The sequence below is a fragment of the Notolepis coatsorum genome (genome assembly GCF_963971535.1).
Source record: "Notolepis coatsorum genome assembly, contig: SCAFFOLD_696, whole genome shotgun sequence".
Taxonomy (NCBI): Eukaryota; Metazoa; Chordata; class Actinopteri; order Aulopiformes; family Paralepididae; genus Notolepis; species Notolepis coatsorum.
The window spans coordinates 17,251-40,191 of NW_028170157.1; the positions used below are offsets into that span (position 1 = coordinate 17,251).

General features: G+C 46.3%; 1 long non-coding RNA gene across 1 annotated transcript in view; it reads left to right on the top strand.

Annotated features, from left to right (window-relative positions):
• The first annotated feature begins 15,010 nt into the window (after positions 1-15,010).
• LOC311248597 overlaps positions 15,011-22,941 on the top strand; it is a 44,406-nt gene continuing 36,475 nt past the window's right edge. Inside the window, exon 1 of the long non-coding RNA XR_014620962.1 lies at positions 15,011-16,048. This is a non-coding gene — a long non-coding RNA (uncharacterized lncRNA). The remainder of the gene's footprint in view (positions 16,049-22,941) is intronic.

The window sequence follows — 22,941 nt, forward strand, 5'->3', positions numbered from 1 at the left end:
GTCCTGCATGCCGAATAAAGACTTCTAAAAAAGTCCTGCATCACACACACACACACACACACACACACACACACACACACACACACACACACACACACACACACACACACACACACAATACACACTCTCTCACACACACACACACACTCATACACACTCTCTCTCACACACACACACACACACACACACACACACACACACACACACACACACACACACACTCATATACACACACACACTCACACACTCAACACACACACACACACACACACACACACACACACACACATACACACACACACACACTCATACACACACACCTCCAAAACCATCACCCTGAGTATTGGGCTGTGTCCTGAGCCCCCTCCTGTATTCACTATACACACATGATTGTGTGGCCAAGTTCAGCTCCAACTCCATAGTGAAGTTTGCGGACGACACAGTGGTTGATCTCTGACAACGACAAGAAGGCCTACCGGGAGGAGGTTGAGGTATTGGAACGCTGGTGCCAGGACAACAGCCTGCTCCTGAACATTGGTAAAACCAAGGAGCTGATCGTGGATTTTAGGAGAACACAGCAGGGGACACACACACCACTAAGGATAAACGGGGCTACCGTGGACAGGGTGAGCAGCTTCAAGTACCTGGGGGTCCACATCTCAGAGGACCTGACATGGACAACACACATAGACTCAGTCGTAAAGAAGGCGAAGCAGCGCCTCTACCACCTGAGACAGTTAAGGAAGTTCAGAGTATCGGGGAAGATACTCCAGTCCTTCTACTCCGGAGCTGTAGAGAGCATCCTGACTGGAAACATCACTGCCTGGTATGGAAACAGCACAGCACAGGACAAGAAGGCCCTACAGAGAGTGGTGCGCTCAGCTGAGCGTACTACGGGTATTGCACTACCCCCCCTGCAGGTCTTATATAACAGGAGGTGCAAATCCAGAGCCTGCAGAATAATGAAAGACCCTCACCACCCCAACAACAGCCTGTTCAAGCTGCTGCGGTCAGGCAAACGCCTGCGAACACCAGCAACTAGGACAGAGAGACTTCGGCTCAGCTTCTTCCCCCAGGCCATCAGAGTCTTGAACACTGAACTCTCCACACACAAGCACACATGAGCACACACACAACACACACACTGTATACGCTCACACACTAGCAGTCACTTTAGCATGAACACACACACACACACATGCTGCACACGCTCACACTCAACGGTCACTTTACACAATGAAAGGTCACTTTAAAAACAAGAACGGGAGTGGTTCTTGTATAGTAAATAGATGGATATAGCAAGCTAGCATAAGGACACATAGTATAACTGTAGATTGTATAGTATAGCATTGTATGGAGTGTACATATAAGACCCAGTGCCTCATCCGTAGCTGACAGTGTATTGCACTCAGTGTTTCCACACAGGATTTTCAGAGACTATGGGGGGTGAACCTCCGACCCTCTAGGGGGGTAAGGGGGCATGCCCCCCCGGCCCTTTTTTCTTTTGTACATTTTAAAGTTAAATGCATCAATCTGGTGCACTTTGAGAGCAAAATAAAGAGGCTAGATCTATGATGAACTTTGTGCTCAAAACACAAAATCGACTAGACTAGTGCTTCCCAATCCTCTCCTCGAAGCACCCCAGCCGTTCAATGTATTTGTTAAATTCCACCACCAGCACACCTGATTCAACTTAACTAGCCCTTTATTAGTTGAATCAAGGTGTGCTGGTGGTGGAATTTAACAAATACATGGAACAGCTGGGGTGTCTCGAGGAGAGGTTTGGGAACCACTGGACTAGAGCATACATTTGAGACATCAAAGAAATTAAGCAAAAGTGGTTACCTGTGTTGAACTGGTTTATTTTTTAGAAAATAAAAACATATAGTGGATTACTATTACGACTACTACCACTGCCAATACTACTGATACATCCCTATTGACAAACTTTATATTTAAAAAAAATAGTAAAAAATAATAATAAAACATTTTATTCAAAAAATAATTTGGTTCATTATACAACTGTGGCGGGCCGCCACAGTCTATGTAATTAATGGGAAACCCTGGCACTATCGCAGGACCTTAGCATGTCTTACCATACTTTTTGTAAACGTATGTACATATACCTGAGAAAATGGCGCTGCCTCTGAGAAAATGGAAAACAGCTGTTTGAAAAACTTCAAACAGCTAACGTTGACGCTGCTATTGTGGTTGTGGGTGATTTCAATAGCGCCAATCTGAGAAAAGTATTGACAACTTCTACCAGCACGTGACTTGTACTACCAGAGGCGGGAATATTTTAGACCACTGCTACTCACAATTTAAGTGTGGATATAAGTCTCAAGCTGCTAGTGGTTTCGGCAAGTCAGATCACAACACCATCTTTCTTTTACCAAAATATAAACAAAGTCTCAATCGTGCCCCGGTAGTATTGCGAGATGTGCATCGATGGTCTGTAGAATCAGAGGAAACGCTCCAAGCTGCACTTGAATGTACAGACTGGAGATAACATTAATGACTACACGGAAACAGTGCTGGACTTTGTTTGTACTTTGGTGGAAGAAACAATCCCCACTACCACAATTAGAGTTTACCCAAACCAAAAGCCCTGGGTAGACAAATCCGTCCGCGAAGCTCTGAAGGCGTGCACCTCAGCCTACAACGCCAGGCTTGTGGCAGGTAACATGAATGACCACAAGGTGGCGAGATAAACGTTAGGAGGGCAGTAATAGAAGCAAAAAGGCGCTACAGGGATAAAATTGAACTTCAATATGAACAGGCTGACTCTAGAGCTATGTGGCAGGGCCTCAGAACGATGACAGATGAATGACCACAAGGTGGCGAGATAAACGTTAGGAGGGCAGTAATAGAAGCAAAAAGGCGCTACAGGGATAAAATTGAACTTCAATATGAACAGGCTGACTCTAGAGCTATGTGGCAGGGCCTCAGAACGATGACAGATTACAAAGGCACCTCCCTCAAACTGAACAGTGACATCTCCTTAGCAAATTATCTCAATACCTTCTATGCGAGGTTTGAGGCTGGGAATAACAGCACCAGCCTACAAACCACTGCAATAGAGGGGAGGGGGGGGCGCTGCTGATGGAAACTCAGGGCTAAATCCACAAAGAATGGATTGCACGGAGCAAGTTGCACCCTTACTTACAATTCATTATGAAATGAAAATGGGGGACCCTGATGTAAACAAGACGAAAGTCTTTCTCTGGTCTGCATCCCCTTAACCCATTCTCTGCCACCACTTTGATCATCCTAAACTATTCTCTGCCAGCGCTATTTGTCTATGGAGATGTTCACCGTCTTTGCAGGGCTATAACTTTTTAAATTGTATTGCTAAATTGACATTACTATGGCCCATTCAACATCAATTATCTATCGTTCAGGATGTAGGAACGTTTTACTTTTTCATTCACACATTCATACGAAAATACTGTCTAGAGTATAAATATGTTTTTATCGTTTTCTGCAGTATTTCATAGAACGTGAGATATAGGCATAAATGCATATATTAGATTATCAAATGCAGTTTGATACCAATCCATGCTATATTAAAAATGTAAACTGTACATGGTCCTAAACGTTATGACTGATCATCTGCGGGTGAACGGAGGGGGGGGGGGGGGGGGGGGGGGGTCGTTTATAATTCCGTGGCCGACGTTAAATGATTTATGTAGTATGGGTGATATATTGATCAGAGCAGTTTGTATCGAAAATGATAAAGAACAACGCTGAAACTCATGTCCGTCTCCTCGTACCGTTGGACGATGAGAGTGGAACAAACAGATCCCAGTTATGTGGTGGGGATCGAGGCGATCCAGTTCTGGTTTGTATAATACTAATATACGCCCAAATAATGTTGTTTATTGAGTTATGGCAACGATCCATGTCCACGGTGTGTGGATTGAGTCCCGGGACGATAAACGAGTGGCCGGACGGAATTAGGGGACGGACCGAGCTGAAACGGGCATTTACGGTTTGGCAACTCGCCGATTGGCAACCAGGTGGCGGTATTGAAGCGTTGCAGAGTTGTGATGGCTCCTGCAGCATATGACAAGGCTCCGTGGGTGAAATATGAATTCCATGACGAAAATATGAAATATGAACTTGAAACACGCTGTACAGCGATATTGGCAGACAACGCATGGCGGGCAAAAATGCTGAACAGCGATTTTGGCGGGCAATGGGTTAACAATTGTGTGTATTGAGCCGTACTGTATTGTACCCATTCTGCAATCTGTTAATACAATTTTCATTCAATCAATCACCGTGCAGATTGATTGATTGATATTTTATTAGCAGATTGCAGTAGGGATGTCCCGATCACATTTTTTTGCTCCCGATCCGATCCCGATCATGTGATTTTGAGTATCTACCGATACCGATCTTTCCCGATCCAAAAATAAATTTAAAAGAAATGTATTATTATTATTTCTTTTTATCCCAATTTCTCACATTACATTCACCCTGAATGTTGACGTTATCCAGATGAAAAGTTAACTTCATTCAAGCGACGCATTGCAATCCTTGACATAAATCATTTGATGTATAATTAAAACAAAGGAAATGCGTTTGGGTCTGAGAGTGTGGCTGGTCTGCCGTTCTGCAGCTGGATACTATTGGTTTGTTTTGGCAAAATTCTTCTGCTCTGTGTGACAATAAATAAATGAATGATGATATGCAATTTAAAACCAAAACTAAGGCCTCAGTATGAGTTTAAGACGTGAACATTGTCATGTTTGTTGAATAAAGAAATAAAGTAAAGAAATTAAAATAAAAAAATATCCAGATTTTTTTTGCCGATCCCGATCTTCGGAAAATCACGTGATCGGCCCCGATCACGTGATCGGATCGGGACATCCCTAGATTGCAGAATGGGTACAATACAGTACAGCTCAATACACACAATTGTTAAGGGGATGCAGACCAGAGAAAGACTTTCGTCTTTTTTACATCAGGGTCCCCCATTTTCATTTCATAAAGAATTGTAAGTAAGAGTGCAACTTGCTCCGTGCAATCCATTCTTTGTGGATTTAGCCCTCAGTGTTCAGGATAACAGAACATGAGGTGAGGAGGACCTTTAAGAAAGGGAATATCAGGAAGGCAGCAGGACCGGACGGTATCCCCGGCCGCATCCTAAAAGTCTGTGCCGACCCGGTATTCACTGACATATTTAACCTGTCTGAAGAAGTCCACCATTATCCCTGTACCCAAAAAATCTAAGCCTGCTTGCCTCAACGACTACCGCCCTGTAGCTCTCACCTCCATAGCCATGAAGTGCTTTGAGAAGCTAGTGAAGGGCTACATCTGCTCCTCCCTCCCCATCAACCTGGACCCCCTGCAATTTGCATACCGCCCCAACAGGTCCACGGAGGACGCCATAGCCCATGTGCTGCACACAGCAGCATCACACCTGGACAAGAGGAAGGGGAACTATGTGAGAATGCTATTCATCGACTACAGCTCAGCATTCAATACCATAGTCCCCTCCAAACTCATAACCAAGCTCATGGACCTGGGCTTGAACTATGACCTCTGCCAGTGGGTCTTGGACTTCCTGACGGGCAGACCCCAGGTGGTGAGAGCAGGCAACTGCACCTCCTCATCCATCACCCTCAACATAGGGGCCCCCCAGGGATGTGTCCTGAGTCCCCTCCTCTACTCCCTGTACACACATGACTGTGTGGCACAGCGGAACAACAACACAATCATCAAATTTGCTGACGACACAGTAGTGGTGGGCCTGATCTCTGCAAACGACGAGAGGGCCTACCTGGAGGAGGTTAAGGTTCTAGCGGGATGGTGTCAAGAGAACTGCCTCTCCCTGAACGTCAGCAAAACAAAGGAGATGATTGTGGACTTTAGGAGGTCGGGGGTCAGGGACTACAGCCCCCTCAGCATCGATGGGGCACCGGTTGTGAGAGTGAACAGTTTTAAGTACCTTGGAGTCCACATATCCGAGGACTTGACATGGACCACACACATTGACAGTGTTATCAAGAAGGCACGACAATGCCTCTACTTCCTTAGGCGCTTAAGGAAGTTCAACGTGAGTCAGAAGATCCTCAAGAACTTCTACTCATGCACAATAGACAACATCCTGACTGGCAATATCACTTCCTGGTTTGGGAATAGCACTGCACAAGACCGCAGCAGACTACAGAGAGTGGCCCGTTCAGCCAAACGCACAATTGGAGGGGGGCTTCCCACTCTCCAAGGCATTTACAACAAGCGGTGCATGGGTAAGGCTAAGAGAATAATCAAAGACTCCAGCCACCCAAACAACTGCCTCTTTGAACTGCTGCGGTCAGGCAAGCGATACCGGAGTCTCATGGCAAGCACAGAGAGACTCAGAAGGAGCTTCTATCCACAGGCCATCAGGATGCTCAATGAACAATGATTGAACAATGAACAATAACAGGCCAGCAACACACCCACAGCACACACACACTCACTTTAAATAAACAACACACTGTAGCACCCACTTTATCACACTTTACACTTTATATTTATATTATTGGTAAGGGAACTGCACATCTCTCATTCCTTATTCCTTATTGCACCTCACCACCACAAGGTGGCACCACAAGCTAAGCTATACCTCACCATTTTTGTACCAGATGTACATACTGTATATAGAGGTATACTGAACAATTGTTGTTTACACTTGTGTTTACTTGACTTCTTGACTTTCTATTTTAATTATTATACTTATTTATACTATCTTATTATTATCTAGCACACTCTCAGGAGCGAAACAGAAAGAAACATTTCATGCAAGGTATTCTGTATTTCTGTATGACAAATAATAAAGAAACTTGAAACTGTTATGTCTTATTCTTATTACTTGTATTATTGCACAAATGTCTTATTCTCATCCTATTCTTATTATTGTATTATTGCACAATCATTGCGGGCAAGACCCCCCGAATTTCACTGTATGCTTGTATGCCGTGACAAATAAAACTCTTGACTTGACTTGACAGCATATGAGACATCTTATCAGTAAACATGTTATGAGATGAGACATCATATGAGACATCATATCAGTAAACATGTTATGAGATGAGACATCATATGAGACATCATATCAGTAAACATGTTATGAGATAAGACATCATATGAGACATCATATCAGTAAACATGTTATGAGATGAGATGAGACATCATATGAGACATCATATCAGTAAACATGTTATGATGAGATGAGACATCATATGAGACATCATATCATTAACTTTAATTAACATTGTTTGTTTCTTCTACAGTCTGTCTGTCCCCACAAAGCTTGACCAATCACAGATCACGCTGCGACACACACACAGAGCTGTCACTAGCCATCTGGTTCAGCCACTAAAGCACCACACAGCCACTAAAGCACCACACAGCCACTAAAGCACCACACAGCCACTAAAGCACCACACAGCCACTAAAGCACCACACAGCCACTAAAGCACCACACAGCCACAGCCACTAAAGCAACACACAGCCACTAAAGCAACACACAGCCACTAAAGCAACACACAGCCACTAAAGCAACACACAGCCACTAAAGCACCACACAGCCACTAAAGCAACACACAGCCACTAAAGCAACACACAGCCACTAAAGCAACACACAGCCACTAAAGCACCACACAGCCACTAAAGCACCACACAGCCACTAAAGCACCACACAGCCACTAAAGCAACACACAGCCACTAAAGCAACACACAGCCACTAAAGCAACACACAACCACTAAAGCACCACACAGCCACTAAAGCAACACACAGCCACTAAAGCAACACACAGCCACTAAAGCAACACACAACCACTAAAGCAACACACAGCCACTAAAGCAACACACAGCCACTAAAGCAACACACAACCATTAAAGCAACACACAACCACTAAAGCAACACACAACCACCCCTGTGGAAAGCCAAGCTATATTAATATTGACAATGAATTGATACATGTTTGTGAACGTGCTGGTTGTGTTACAAAATCGTGCCGTCTGCTGGTGCTATCGTTAGCAGCTAGCATCCACCACAAGCTAGAAGGCTCTCTCCTGCTAGGCTAAGCTTGGTTGCAGTCTGGAGAGTAAATAGCATGCTGTCCTTGATGCCCTCATTCAAAAATGTAAAGTTTTCCCTGATGGTCGCACTAGAGGAAAGGTCATGGGGTCACCAAAATCAAAAGGCTTGTTCCTCTGGGGGTCATGAATGTGCCCAGCAAATGTGAAAGGATTGGAACGAAAGCTATTTGAGTATTAGGTATTAGGCAATAGAGATACACTAATTCTAACATTAAAGGTTTGTCCTGATGGTCCCACTAGGGGCAAGGTCATGGGGTCATCAAAAGCAACATGGTTCATCCTCTAAGTAGCATAGATGTGCACAGAAAGTTTGAAAGGTTTCTTATTTAAATAAAAAATGGAAGGTTCGAACTGATGCTGGCGATAAAGGAAAGGTCACGAGGGTTCATCATCTAGGGGTCATACATGTGCACCACAAGTTTGAAAATATTGGAATGAAAGATATTTGAGGTATTCATCTGTACAGGTCTACCCTACATGAGAACATCTGTACAGGTCTACATGAGAACATCTGTACAGATCCTACATGAGAACATCTGTACAGGTCTACATGAGAACATCTGTACATATCCTACATGAGAACATCTGTACAGGTCCTACATGAGAACATCTGTACAGACCCTACATGAGAACATCTGTACAGGTCTACCCTACATGAGAACATCTGTACAGGTCTACATGAGAACATCTGTACAGACCCTACATGAGAATATCTGTACAGGTCTACATGAGAACATCTGTACAGACCCTACATGAGAACATCTGTACAGGTCCTACATGAGAACATCTGTACAGGTCTACCCTACATGAGAACATCTGTACAGGTCCTACATGAGAACATCTGTACAGGTCTACCCTACATGAGAACATCTGTACAGGTCTACCCTACATGAGAACATCTGTACAGACCCTACATGAGAACATCTGTACAGGTCTACCCTACATGAGAACATCTGTACAGATCCTACATGAGAACATCTGTACAGATCCTACATGAGAACATCTGTACATGTCCTACATGAGAACATCTGTACAGATCCTACATGAGAACATCTGTACATGTCCTACATGCGAACATCTGTACAGGTCTACCCTACATGAGAACATCTGTACAGGTCTACCCTACATGAGAACATCTGTACAGATCCTACATGAGAACATCTGTACAGGTCTACCCTACATGAGAACATCTGTACAGGTCTACCCTACATGAGAACATCTGTACAGGTCCTACATGAGAACATCTGTACAGGTCTACCCTACATGAGAACATCTGTACAGGTCCTACATGAGAACATCTGTACAGGTCTACCCTACATGAGAACATCTGTGCAGGTCTACCCTACATGAGAACATCTGTACAGACCCTACATGAGAACATCTGTACAGACCCTACATGAGAACATCTGTACAGACCCTACATGAGAAACCAGACGAGAGTTCTTTCTGGGAGCAGCAGAGATGGATGATATCCACCCAGCAGACAGAGCTGCTCGTCTGTTCGTCACCCAGCATGTCGAGGGTTGAAAGGCCCGTCTTCCCGGCTGAAAGGTGAGGACCGCTGATAGGATCAGAGACTGAGCGCATCGCATGGTGGCGGTCTGGAGGGATACGTGTGTCATCAGGGCGCACCCAGCCTGTCTCTGCTATCACCGCGGATCGGCTGTTGTGGCACACATGAGGGGGGGGGGGGGGGGGGGGTTGGCCCTTTATGTCGTAGGGCCGTGAGTGCCCTCTTCAGATATGATCTATTTATCACTAAATGTTTCTGGCATCTACAGTAGATCCTGGCTGAAGGGGCCATAAAAAGACTTTTCTTTTAACCAAAATGTAATCAAGAAGTCACACCAGAGTGACGCTTACACCAGCATTTGGTGTTTTACGAGAGAAATTCATATTGGCCAGTCATTTATGCCCCCGAGCCCAGTGTCCCTGTATGGACCTAGGGGCAACTGCGGGGCGGTGTGGCTCAGGGGTAGAGCGGGTCGTCCAATGATCGAAGGGTTGGTGGTTCGAATCCCGCTCAAGCCCATGTCCATCCCACTGCTGTTGTGTCCTTGGGCAAGACACTTAACATACTTGCCTCGTATGAATGTGTATGCATGTGAATGAATGTTGGTGGTGGTCGGAGGGGCCGTAGGCGATGATTATTCGCCACGCTTCCGTGAGTCTGCCTCAGGGCAGCTCTGGCTGCAATTGTAGCTTACCACCACCGGTATGACTGTGTATGCTCTGGGGTCTCTGGGGTGTCACGAAGAGCGCTATATAAATCCAATCCATTATTATTATTATTATTATTATTGGAAAGTTCCCAGTTCGATTCCCGGCTTCTTCTAGTTGCGTGTCGAAGTGTCCTTGAGCAAGACACTTAACCCCTAACTGCTCCTGATGAGCAGGTTGGCACCTTGCATAGTCGCCTCCGCCTGTTTGGTGTCAAGGACTCCTGCATGTACACACACACACACACACACACACACACACACACACACACACACACACACACACTAGGCTGCGGACCCCCATCTGAGAAGGATTCTTGTTGTTACACATGATTCCTGAATTCCTGAATAATATCTTGAGATATTATTAGTTATGTACAGGGCAACACACTGATTTGCTAGAAAGCTTACAGAAATTGTTTGATTTTAACTCCAAGGACAAGAACCATAGAATGACATGTAATTTAAAGCATCAGTATGCACTGCAGGACTACTTTACAGAATCAGTATTAGGCTGTAAGGTGAAGGCTGTATCGTTTGATTCGTTTCATCCCGTTCCCACCTCGGCGGACCACGCAATTTTCACTCTGGGTGAAAGATATATTGGTGTAGATTTAGGAATAAAAAGTTCTCCATTTACAATCCTGCACCTTTTGCGCAATCATAATGTTAAAGTCGGGACTAGATCTTTCCTCGCGAACGGATACTTTGCGAATAGTTTTATTTGACGTAATTGGTGCGAGTTCTCTCGACACCAACAACACAGCATTGCACATGCTGTGAAAACGTCTTGAATGTTTCAAAATGTTGTTAAATGTTGTTAAAAAAATGTATCATGACTGCCCAACCCTTGGCACATGCATTCATTAAGTGTGGACCTGAGGACCACTGGTCCAGCCCCCCCCCCCCCCCCCCTCCCTCACTGAGGACCACTGGTCCAGCTCCCCCCCCCCCTCCCTCACTGAGGACCACTGGTCCAGCTCCCCCCCCCCCTCCCTCACTGAGGACCACTGGTCCAGCCCCCCCCCCCCCCCCCTCCCTCACTGAGGACCACTGGTCCAGCCCCCCCCCCCCCCTCCCTCACTGAGGACCACTGGTCCAGCCCCCCCCCCCCATCCTCACTGAGGACCACTGGTCCAGCCCCCCCCCCCCCCCCCCTCCCTCGCTGAGGACCACTGGTCCAGCCCCCCCCCCCCCCCCCTCCCTCACTGAGGACCACTGGTCCAGCCCCCCCCCCCCCCCCTCCCTCACTGAGGACCACTGGTCCAGCTCCCCCCCCCCCTCCCTCACTGAGGACCACTGGTCCAGCCCCCCCCCCCCCTCCCTCACTGAGGACCACTGGTCCAGCCCCCCCCCCTCCTCCTCCCTCACTGAGGACCACTGGTCCAGCCCCCCCCCCCCCCCATCCTCACTGAGGACCACTGGTCCAGCCCCCCCCCCCCCTCCCTCCTCCTCCCTCACTGAGGACCACTGGTCCAGCCCCCCCCCCCTCCCCCTCCCTCACTGAGGACCACTGGTCCAGCCCCCCCCCCCCCCCTCCCTCACTGAGGACCACTGGTCCAGCCCCCCCCCCCCCTCCCTCACTGAGGACCACTGGTCCAGCCCCCCCCCCCCTCCCTCACTGAGGACCACTGGTCCAGCCCCCCCCCCCCCCTCCCTCACTGAGGACCACTGGTATTACATCTATTAGGGCTGCAACGATTAGTCGACATAATCGACGACGTAGATCATAAAAACTCGTCGACGCAGAATGTTTGCGTCGATGCGTCGTTAAATGTTAAACTTTGTTCTATGTTATATTATTATTACTACCTATCCTACCTGTACCCCACCCCCCCCCCTCCCCCCCCCCACGTTGCTATGACACTTGACCCCCCAAGGAGATCAATAACGGAACACTTGACGTGACTTAACATCCCACATTAGGAGGCAGCGATTAAAAAAAGGGAAAGAAGGTCCTCTTACTCATTAGTGGTTATTATGGGCTCCAGGTACCATAGTGGATGTTCACTAATACAGGGATCCCCAAAATACCCACTGTGAGACACCTTGTTTTTCTGGGTGTGTCTGGGTGTGTCTGGGTATATATGGGTGTGTCTGGGTGTGTCTGGGTGTGTCTGGGTGTGTCTGGGTGTATCTGGGTGTGTCTGGGTGTATCTGGGTGTGTCTGGGTGTGTCTGGGTGTGTCTGGGTGTGTCTGGGTGTGTCTGGGGGTGTCTGGGTGTGTCTGGGTGTGTCTGGGTGTATCTGGGGGTGTCTGGGTGTGTCTGGGTATGTCTTGGTGTATATGGGTGTGTCTGGGTGTGTCTGGGTGTATATGGGTGTGTCTGGGTGTGTCTGGGTGTGTCTGGGTGTATCTGGGTGTGTCTGGGTGTGTCTTGGTGTATATGGGTGTGTCTGGGTGTGTCTGGGTGTATATGGGTGTGTCTGGGTGTGTCTGGGTGTGTCTGGGTGTGTCTGGGTGTGTCTGGGTGTATCTGGGTGTGTCTGGGTGTGTCTGGGTGTATCTGGGTGTGTCTGGGTGTGTCTGGGTGTGTCTGGGTGTATCTGGGTGTGTCTGGGTGTGTCTGGGTGTATCTGGGTGTGTCTGGGTGTGTCTGGGTGTGTCTGGGTGTATCTGGGTGTGTCTGGGTGTGTCTGGGTGTGTCTGGTGTGTCTGGGTGTATCTGGGTGTGTCTGGGTGTGTCTGGTGTGTCTGGGTGTATCTGGGTGTGTCTGGGTGTGTCTGGGTGTGTCTGGGTGTATCTGGGTGTGTCTGGGTGTGTCTGGTGTGTCTGGGTGTATCTGGGTGTGTCTGGGTGTGTCTGGGTGTGTCTGGGTGTATCTGGGTGTGTCTGGGTGTGTCTGGTGTGTCTGGGTGTATCTGGGTGTGTCTGGGTGTGTCTGGGTGTATCTGGGTGTGTCTGGGTGTGTCTGGTGTGTCTGGGTGTATCTGGGTGTGTCTGGGTGTGTCTGGGTGTGTCTGGGTGTATCTGGGTGTGTCTGGGTGTGTCTGGGTGTGTCTGGGTGTATCTGGGTGTGTCTGGGTGTGTCTGGGGTTCATTAAACAGCATCATAGGCTGCAGCAGCCAGTGAAGACAAGGCAGCATCATCAGTGAGTTTCTTCCTTCCTCATCCTGCGACCCGACCGACCCCCTGCTGGGACCCCCCCGTGGGCCTCGACCCGCAGCTTTGAAAACCACTGCACTGATACAGAGTGAGCCGTCTCTGGGTGATGCAATAACATTTACATACTGGGGTTTGGTGGGAAGTTGATGATGTTATTGATGATGATGATGATGATGATGATGATGATGATGATGATGATGATGATGATGATGATGATGATGATGATCAAGGTAATTATGTTATGTTATTAGGATAATAATGACATTTAAAAATGAAATTGTAGATGAAGAGGGGGAGGAAGATGAGGATGAGGAGGTTGTGGAAGAGGATGAGGAGGAAGTGGAGGAGGAGGAGGAGGTGGTGGAGGAGGAGGTGGTGGAGGAGGAAGAGGAGAAGGAGGAAGAGGGGGAGGAGGAGGAGGAGGTGGTGGAGGAGGAGGAAGAGGGGGAGGAGGAGGAGGTGGTGGTGGAGGAGGAAGAGGAGGAGGAACAGGTGGTGGAGGAGGAGGAGGATGAGGAATAGGGGGAGGAGGAGGAGGTGGTGGTGGAGGAGGAAGAGGAGGAGGAGGAGCAGGTGGTGGAGGAGGAGGAGGAAGATGGGGAGGAGGAGGATGAGGTGGTGGTGGAGGAGGAAGAGGAGGAGGAGCAGGTGGTGGAGGAGGAGGAGGAAGAGGGGGATGAGGAGGAGGAGGAGGAAAATTAGGATGAGGAGGTGGTGGAGGAGGGAGACGAGGGGGTGGAGGAGGAGGTGGAGGAGGAAGTTGTGGAAGAGGAGGAAAAGGAGGAGAAAGATGATGAAGAGGAGGAGGAGGAAGGGAGGAAGATGAGGAGGTGAAGAGAGTGACTCCAAACACTCTGCAGCTACAGAAGAAGTTACATGAAGTTCACTTGTCAGTTAACTGCAGCTACAGAAGAAGTTACATAAAGTTCACGAATGTATTGTGTTGAATTCAGACCCATGATGAGTCAATAACAACAGTATTGTACAAACTAGTCACACAACCAGGAAGTACTGACACCTGCGCTCTGTCTACCCCCCCCCCCCCCCCCCCCCCCCCCCCAGCCACTTCATATAGTTAATCTGTTAAAAATGACTTCCAACCAACGTTTTCAATGAGATTTGTGTTCTTGCTTAAATAACGGTTCCTTATCAAATCAAATCCATAACAACAGACTTGAGATCATCATTTGTATCGCCTGACACGGCAACGCCTGACGCTGCTGTCAACGTGGATATGACTGATTAAACAGATGAGATAAGATATTCCTCTATTGATCCCTTTGGGGAAATCCGGGTGTCATGGCAGCATGGGGGAGGGGTGGGGGAGGGGGGGTGGTACAGGTATATGGGCAGGGTATAGAAGGCATACACATAGGCAATACAGTTAAGTCTGAATATAAGAATATGAGGAAAAATAAGCAGTGAGCAACATGTTGTGTAAAACAATAGAAATAACTCTGACACTATAACTTTATGTTGTATTGTTATATAGCTATACAATACATTATTTCCCCACAATGAAATCTCAACAAAGTTGTGGTACTTAATTGTCTCAACAAGTGAACCCGGCGGTCGCTAGAGGCTACTCACATCCCCGGTGTCACCGGTCGACGTGCCGCTGAGCAGCAGAGCCGCGAGCAGGGCGCCCCGGAGCAGCAGGAGGGGGACCGACACGATCATCTCATCACCGGCCGAGCTGGTCCAACTGGCGACTGTAATAATGTCCTCCTAAACGGTGATGGTGATGATGATGATGGTGATGAATGCAAAAGACCGAGGTGGACAAATCAAAGTAAAAAAAATAAAAAAATATGACCTCTTAGAATAAGCGCTATTTCTCAGCGCGACAGGTTGCGTGTGAAGAAGCGCCTTTTCTGTCCAGTGCGTCTGTCCGTCTGTCTGTCTGTCGGCCCCGGTCGCACCTGCAGCAGGTAAATGAATGAACTCAGGGCATAAACACACAAAAAACACGAAAACACGCAGCTGACGGGGGAAAACAATGTTGTCTATATGTTGGTAAAAGTCGCTCAGTGCTTGTTGAGGGTCGACTGGCGGCTAAAGATCTAACCCGGTGACTTTAACTACCGTAATATGTCGTGAATAGGCTCACGTTTTTTATTTTATTTTATATACGTTTTGCGTTGTATTGTTCAAGACGAACCGTATCCCGGTTTATTTGTTACAAATAACGACACGTTATGTTTTAAACGTGTTAATAAACAAACACTATAATTCGTTTATGAATCGGCGTGCGGTTGAATAGTCGTTGCGCGCTGTGCGTGTCATTACGGTACGCGCAGGGACGCTTCTTTGAGACCTTGTGGATTCTTTCGCACTTGTTGCAGTCTGGTGTGTTTCTGTCCCGTTTTTTTTGGCTCGTAGGTTCAACTTTTTGTTGTTTTCTTTTCAGCAACGCGTTGTGGAGACATGTCGCCGCAGTCTCCCCGCTGACACGGTACTCCCGATCCCGAGGAGCGCTCCCCCCGCAGTGCGCCGCTCAAAGTGATGCTTTTGCAGCTAAATGAACAAGTGCACCAGATCTAGAACACAGCGGGCGACGGGACTGTGCGGGACTTGAACTTGCGGCATTCAGACAACCGGGTCGAGCGCAGTGGATAAAGTTTCTGGTAAGAGATTACATTTTTTTGTATTTAATTTCACCCTTTTCCTTCTCCGCTCATTGCTCGGTGGACTTCAGGTGCGTAATGACCTTTGGACGTGTTGGCGTCCCGGTGATGATGAGGTTATAACTATTATATATTATATAGCCAGTCGCCTTGGTTATTTCCCACGGCGTGTTTTTATGATGGGCTGTTAGCCGCGTTACTACTGTCTATTACCAAGATTTAGTGGAAGTCATTATTACCAGTTAATTAACATGTGGCGCCATATATCTTCTCTGAAGTCAGCTGCTGTGGCTTTCTCTTCTACTTCGCCAGTTTCCTTATTGCAAGCGCGCTGTTCCTAAACTCTGTCATCCTACTTAGTGTTGAGCTCATTAAAAACACATTTCTACGTTTTTTGTTGCCAAGCGTGCAGCCGGTAGCAGTAAGCAGACCCCCCTCTGGGTCTCGACCCGCAGTTTAAGCAGCATTGGTCGCTTCGTGGCCAGACTGCAGCTCGCCGTCCCGTGTAATATTCATGCAATATGGCTGTTGACAACAGTTTACTGGTGATGATGAATATTGATCATGTAGAGATCAGTATGAGACGTGGAGCGGGTTGAAACAGTGCAGGTGGTTATATCCTGCGCCCCTCTCTCTCTCACATGGGACTCCATCATCATCATCATGGGTAAATCACAGCAGGAGAGGAAAGAAAGTGCTGTTGCATTCTGTGTTTTGGCACATCTTTATGACCTTATGGCTTTAAGGAAAACATCACCATCATCATCATCATCATCATCACCTTCATCATCATAATCACCTTCATCATCATCACCATCGTCATCATCATCACCATGCATCATTAGCACTATTACTCAGTAGTACTCATTTATATATTTTATACCCAGTTTAATCACCTGTACATTGTATATTTCTGTTGCACTTTACTGTTATACATTTGCACCCTGGTTGGCTGCCACACTTATTTTTGTTGTACTGCACTTGTGCTGCATGATGACAGTAATCTAATGATCATCACCACCAATACCCACCATGCAATCTAACCAATACCCACCATGCAATCTAACCAATACCCACCATGCAATCTAACCAATACCCACCATGCAATCTAACCAATACCCACCATGCAATCTAACCAATACCCACCATGCAATCTAACCAATACCCACCATGCAATCTAACCAATACCCACCATGCAATCTAACCAATACCCACCATGCAATCTAACCAATACCCACCATGCAATCTAACCAATACCCACCACAATCTAACCAATACCCACCACAATCTAACCAATACCCACCACAATCTAACCAATACCCACCACAATCTAACCAATACCCACCATGCAATCTAACCAATACCCACCACAATCTAACCAATACCCACCACAATCTAACCAATACCCACCATGCAATCTAACCAATACCCACCATGCAATCTAACCAATACCCACCACAATCTAACCAATACCCACCATGCAATCTAACCAATACCCACCACAATCTAACCAATACCCACCACAATCTAACCAATACCCACCATGCAATCTAACCAATACCCACCACAATCTAACCAATACCCACCACAATCTAACCAATACCCACCATGCAATCTAACCAATACCCACCATGCAATCTAACCAATACCCACCATGCAATCTAACCAATACCCACCATGCAATCTAACCAATACCCACCACAATCTAACCAATACCCACCATGCAATCTAACCAATACCCACCACAATCTAACCAATACCCACCACAATCTAACCAATACCCACCACAATCTAACCAATACCCACCATGCAATCTAACTAATACCCACCACAATCTAACCAATACCCACCACAATCTAACCAATACCCACCATGCAATCTAACCAATACCCACCACAATCTAACCAATACCCACCATGCAATCTAACCAATACCCACCATGCAATCTAACCAATACCCACCACAATCTAACCAATACCCACCATGCAATCTAACCAATACCCACCACAATCTAACCAATACCCACCACAATCTAACCAATACCCACCATGCAATCTAACCAATACCCACCACAATCTAACCAATACCCACCACAATCTAACCAATACCCACCACAATCTAACCAATACCCACCATGCAATCTAACCAATACCCACCACAATCTAACCAATACCCACCATGCAATCTAACCAATACCCACCATGCAATCTAACCAATACCCACCATGCAATCTAACCAATACCCACCACAATCTAACCAATACCCACCATGCAATCTAACCAATACCCACCACAATCTAACCAATACCCACCACAATCTAACCAATACCATGCAATCTAACCAATACCCACCATGCAATCTAACCAATACCCACCACAATCTAACCAATACCCACCACAATCTAACCAATACCCACCACAATCTAACCAATATCCACCACAATCTAACCAATACCCACCACAATCTAACCAATACCCACCATGCAATCTAACCAATACCCACCACAATCTAACCAATACCCACCATGCAATCTAACCAATACCCACCACAATCTAACCAATACCCACCACAATCTAACCAATACCCACCACAATCTAACCAATACCCACCACAATCTAACCAATACCCACCACAATCTAACCAATACCCACCACAATCTAACCAATACCCACCACAATCTAACCAATACCCACCATGCAATCGGTACCTGTGAACCTTTTTTCTGTACTTTAGTCTCTAAAAATGTTATCTACCTACCACACTTGCGACCGTTTTCGGCTTGCCATTCCCCCGACTGCTTTGTTGTTGTTGAATCAAGTCAAATCCTAGGTAAGTGTGTATTGTGCGCGTGAACGTTGACGTGAACGTGCGGCACACTTCATAGGTTTCGCTTTGCGGTAAACTAAACGTTGACGTCATCGGACCGAAATGTGGCACCGGTGGATCTCACGTGATTCGGTCGATACCCTTAAAAGTACCGGATTCTGTACCCAATACCATCCCTATGAGACCCTTTGAGTGCCGTGTTACAGGTGTTTATAGTTTTCTCATGACGTGTCGTGCATCATATGGTACAATGCTATCATCGACACACAGCTCAGTTGAGGCTCACCGTTTATTTGATTACAACCACACGTCATTTGCCTACCAAGATGTGAGCTATGCTGATGTGATCTATGAATGGGGGACTGGATTAAGAATGGCCGCCTCCATTAATGACGTCACTCAGTCCTCCTAATCTACCCCACAATGCAAAGCACATAGATATATATCACTAGACGGCTCAAGGCGGAGTCTCCCGCATAGTTCACCGGTGGCCATCTTGCTTCAGTGGACTACTGCTTTAAGGTGATGATCTGCACAAACTAAAATACTCTTAACTCGCTGAAATCTTGACGGATTTACAAACAGTTTGGTTTATTACAACACAAACGATATTAACATGGCTATGATTCTTGCTTGGAAGATTTTTTTCTTTTTTATCAACTTTTTTCTCCCATTTTCTATTTTTCTCCCATCCCAATTTCGTATCGTCCAATTCTACCCTCCCCTGTCACGAACGCTGTTAGGCCATGCCTCCCATAGGCCGGCTGCAATGTGGACAAAGCCTTACATCACGTGTCCCCTCCGGTACTCGAGGAAGCAGCCATCGCATCTTTTCACCTGCACAGCGCAATCTCTCAGTGGCGAGGAGTAACGCGTGGGAGGCTCACGCTGCCCCCGCTGCTTCCTGATTCTGCTGCGCAGGCTATGTTAAGCTATGTCGCTACTTGTAGCTAGCTACTGCCCAACACCGCATGTAACACATCCTCTTGTGCTGTTAGTTAGCATGTAGAGCTACTGTCAGCCACAAGATGTTAGTTAGCATATAGAGCTACTGTTAGTTAGCATGTAGAGCTACTGTTAGCCACCAGATGTTAGTTAGCATGTAGAGCTACTGTTAGTTAGCACGTAGAGCTACTGTCAGCCACCACATGTTAGTTAGCATGTAGAGCTACTGTCAGCCACCACATGTTAGTTAGCACGTAAAGCTACTGTCAGCCACCACATGTTAGTTAGCATGTAGCACTACTGTTAGTTAGCATGTAGAGCTACTGTCAGCCACCACATGTTAGTTAGCATGTAGAGCTACTGTCAGCCACCACATGTTACTTAGCATGTAGAGCTACTGTCAGCCACCACGTGTTAGTTAGCACATAGAGCTACTGTTAGCCACCACATGTTAGTTAGCATGTAGAGCTACTGCCAGCCACCACGTGTTAGTTAGCACATAGAGCTACTGTTAGCCACCACATGTTAGTTAGCATGTAGAGCTACTGCCAGCCACCACGTGTTAGTTAGCATGAAGAGCTACTGTTAGCCACCACATGTTAGTTAGGGGGCGGCGTGGCTCAGGGGTAGAGCGGGTCGTCCAATGATCAAAGGGTTGGTGGTTCGAATCCCGCTCAAGCCCATGTCCATCCCACTGCCGTTGTGTCCTTGGGCAAGACACTTAACCTACTTGCCTCGTATGAATGTGTATGCATGTGAATGAATGTTGGTGGTGGTCGGAGGGGCCGTAGGCGATGATTATTCGCCACGCTTCCGTGAGTCTGCCTCAGGGCAGCTCTGGCTGCAATTGTAGCTTACCACCACCGGTATGACTGTGTATGAACGAATAATGGACTCTGTAAGCGCTCTGGGGTCACTGGGGTGTCATGAAGAGCGCTATATAAATCCAATCCATTATTATTATTATTATGTAGAGCTACTGTCAGCCACCACATGTTAGTTAGCATGTAGAGCTAGCCACCACATGTTAGTTAGCATGTAGAGCTACTGTCAGCCACCACGTGTTAGTTAGCATGTAGAGCTACTGTCAGCGGGAGCATGTCTATGTTCCCCGGGTCCTATGTTCCCCGGGTCCTATGTTCCCCGCTTGATTGATTGATTGATTGAACATTTTATACCACCAGCCCTGATTCCAAACTCTAACCTTAACCAACTTCGAAAGAGGGCCTAAGCTTAACCAGTTCGAAACAAGGCGGACATTAATAATTAATAAAATAAGAAAGATTTATAAAAATTTCAATCAATTAATCAATCAAGCGGGGAACATAGTACGCGGGGAGCGTGTATGCTTTCTACAACGCAGTTGGGTTTCTGGGTTCCTCTGATTGGCCACTAAGCCCACGTGACCCTACGCTATTACGTCCCCCTTATCGCCACCAGTTATCGCTTACGCCCGCGCATGAGCCGCAAAAAGCCCCTCAGCCAGCCAGCAATACTAAGCTCCAGTTAACCTAATTTATACCGTAACGAATCATTAAAAAAATATACGCTTAACTGGAATATGTTGTTTCTTTACACATATGTTGGATTATGTAATTGGTTTGTTATGACAAACCAATAAAAAATCGCTACTTTACATCAGGGTGAACGCTGTTGCGTGCCACCACCCACTTCAATGACAGAGCTCTCATATTTGCGAATGCATAAACTATATCTTAAATTATGGCTATGTGTCTAATATGGCCATCGCTTATCAATGACTTGTTTGCAGTCAACATTTCCAGAAAAAAATGCACAAACAGCTGTTTCCGCATGCTACGCGTACAGTACAGTACAGTACAGCTCAATACATACAATTGTTAAGGGGATGCAGACCAGAAAAAGACTTTCGTCTTGTTTACATCAGGGTCCCCGCAAATATGAGAGCTTTGAAGGGGGTGGTGGCACGCAACAGCGTTCACCCTGATGTAAAGTAGTGATTTTTTCTTGGTTTGTCATGACAAACCAATTACATAATACAACATATGTGTAAAGAAACAACATATTCCAGTTAAGCGTATATTTTTTTAATGATTCGTTACGGTATAAATTAGGTTAACTGGAGCTTAGTATTGCTGGCTGGCTGAGGGGCTTTTTGCGGCTCATGCGCGGGCGTAAGCGATAACTGGCGGCGATAAGGGGGACGTAATAGCGTACGGTCACATGGGCTTAGTGGCCAATCAGAGGAACCCGGAAACCCAACTGCGTTGTAGAACGCATACACGCACCCGGGGAACATAGGACCCGGGGAACATAGGGATGATCCCCTGTCAGCCACCACGTGTTAGTTAGCACATAGAGCTACTGTCTCAGCAAAGACCTTTTCTTATCAACACCAATTGTTGTGTTGTGTCAGCGCTAATGCTTGGTAGCCTACATAAGATACGATAATATAAGATATTCCTTTATTGATCCCCTTGGGGGAAATTCAGGCATCATAGCAGCATGTGGGGGATGGGGGAGGGGAGGTACAGGTATGGGCAGGGTAATAGTAGAAAGACATAAATACAGGCAATAACAATTATAGTACAGTAGAAAAGTTAAAATAGGCAGTGTAAACAATATAATTAACTCTGAATATACACATATTATGAGCAAGTAGGCAGTGTGGTCAAAGGTGCAGATGAGGGTCTGTATGTCAGTCATATTATACATTACAATTAGGGATGCTCGATATTGGCTTTTTTACCGATATACCGATATTGTCCAACTCTTAATTTCCGATACCGATATCAACCGATATCAACCGATACCGATATATGCAGGGTTCCCCCCCAAAAAACTGAATAATTTCAGGTAATTAACATATATCTTGTCGTGGAATTAACACAACATTATGCATACTTTTGACAATAAATAAAATCAGAATTAGTTCTTACTTGCTTGCCTGGATAAATAAAGGTTAAATAAATGTAAAAAAAAAAAAAAAAATTAGATTTATTTTTATTTTTATTTGAATCGATACCGATAATTTCCGATATCACATTTTAATGCCAATATCGATTACAATAAATGTGATTACCACGGTTGCCATGGAGATCAGGCTCGCCATATCAGTCGAATAATGTCACCATCATGTTTGT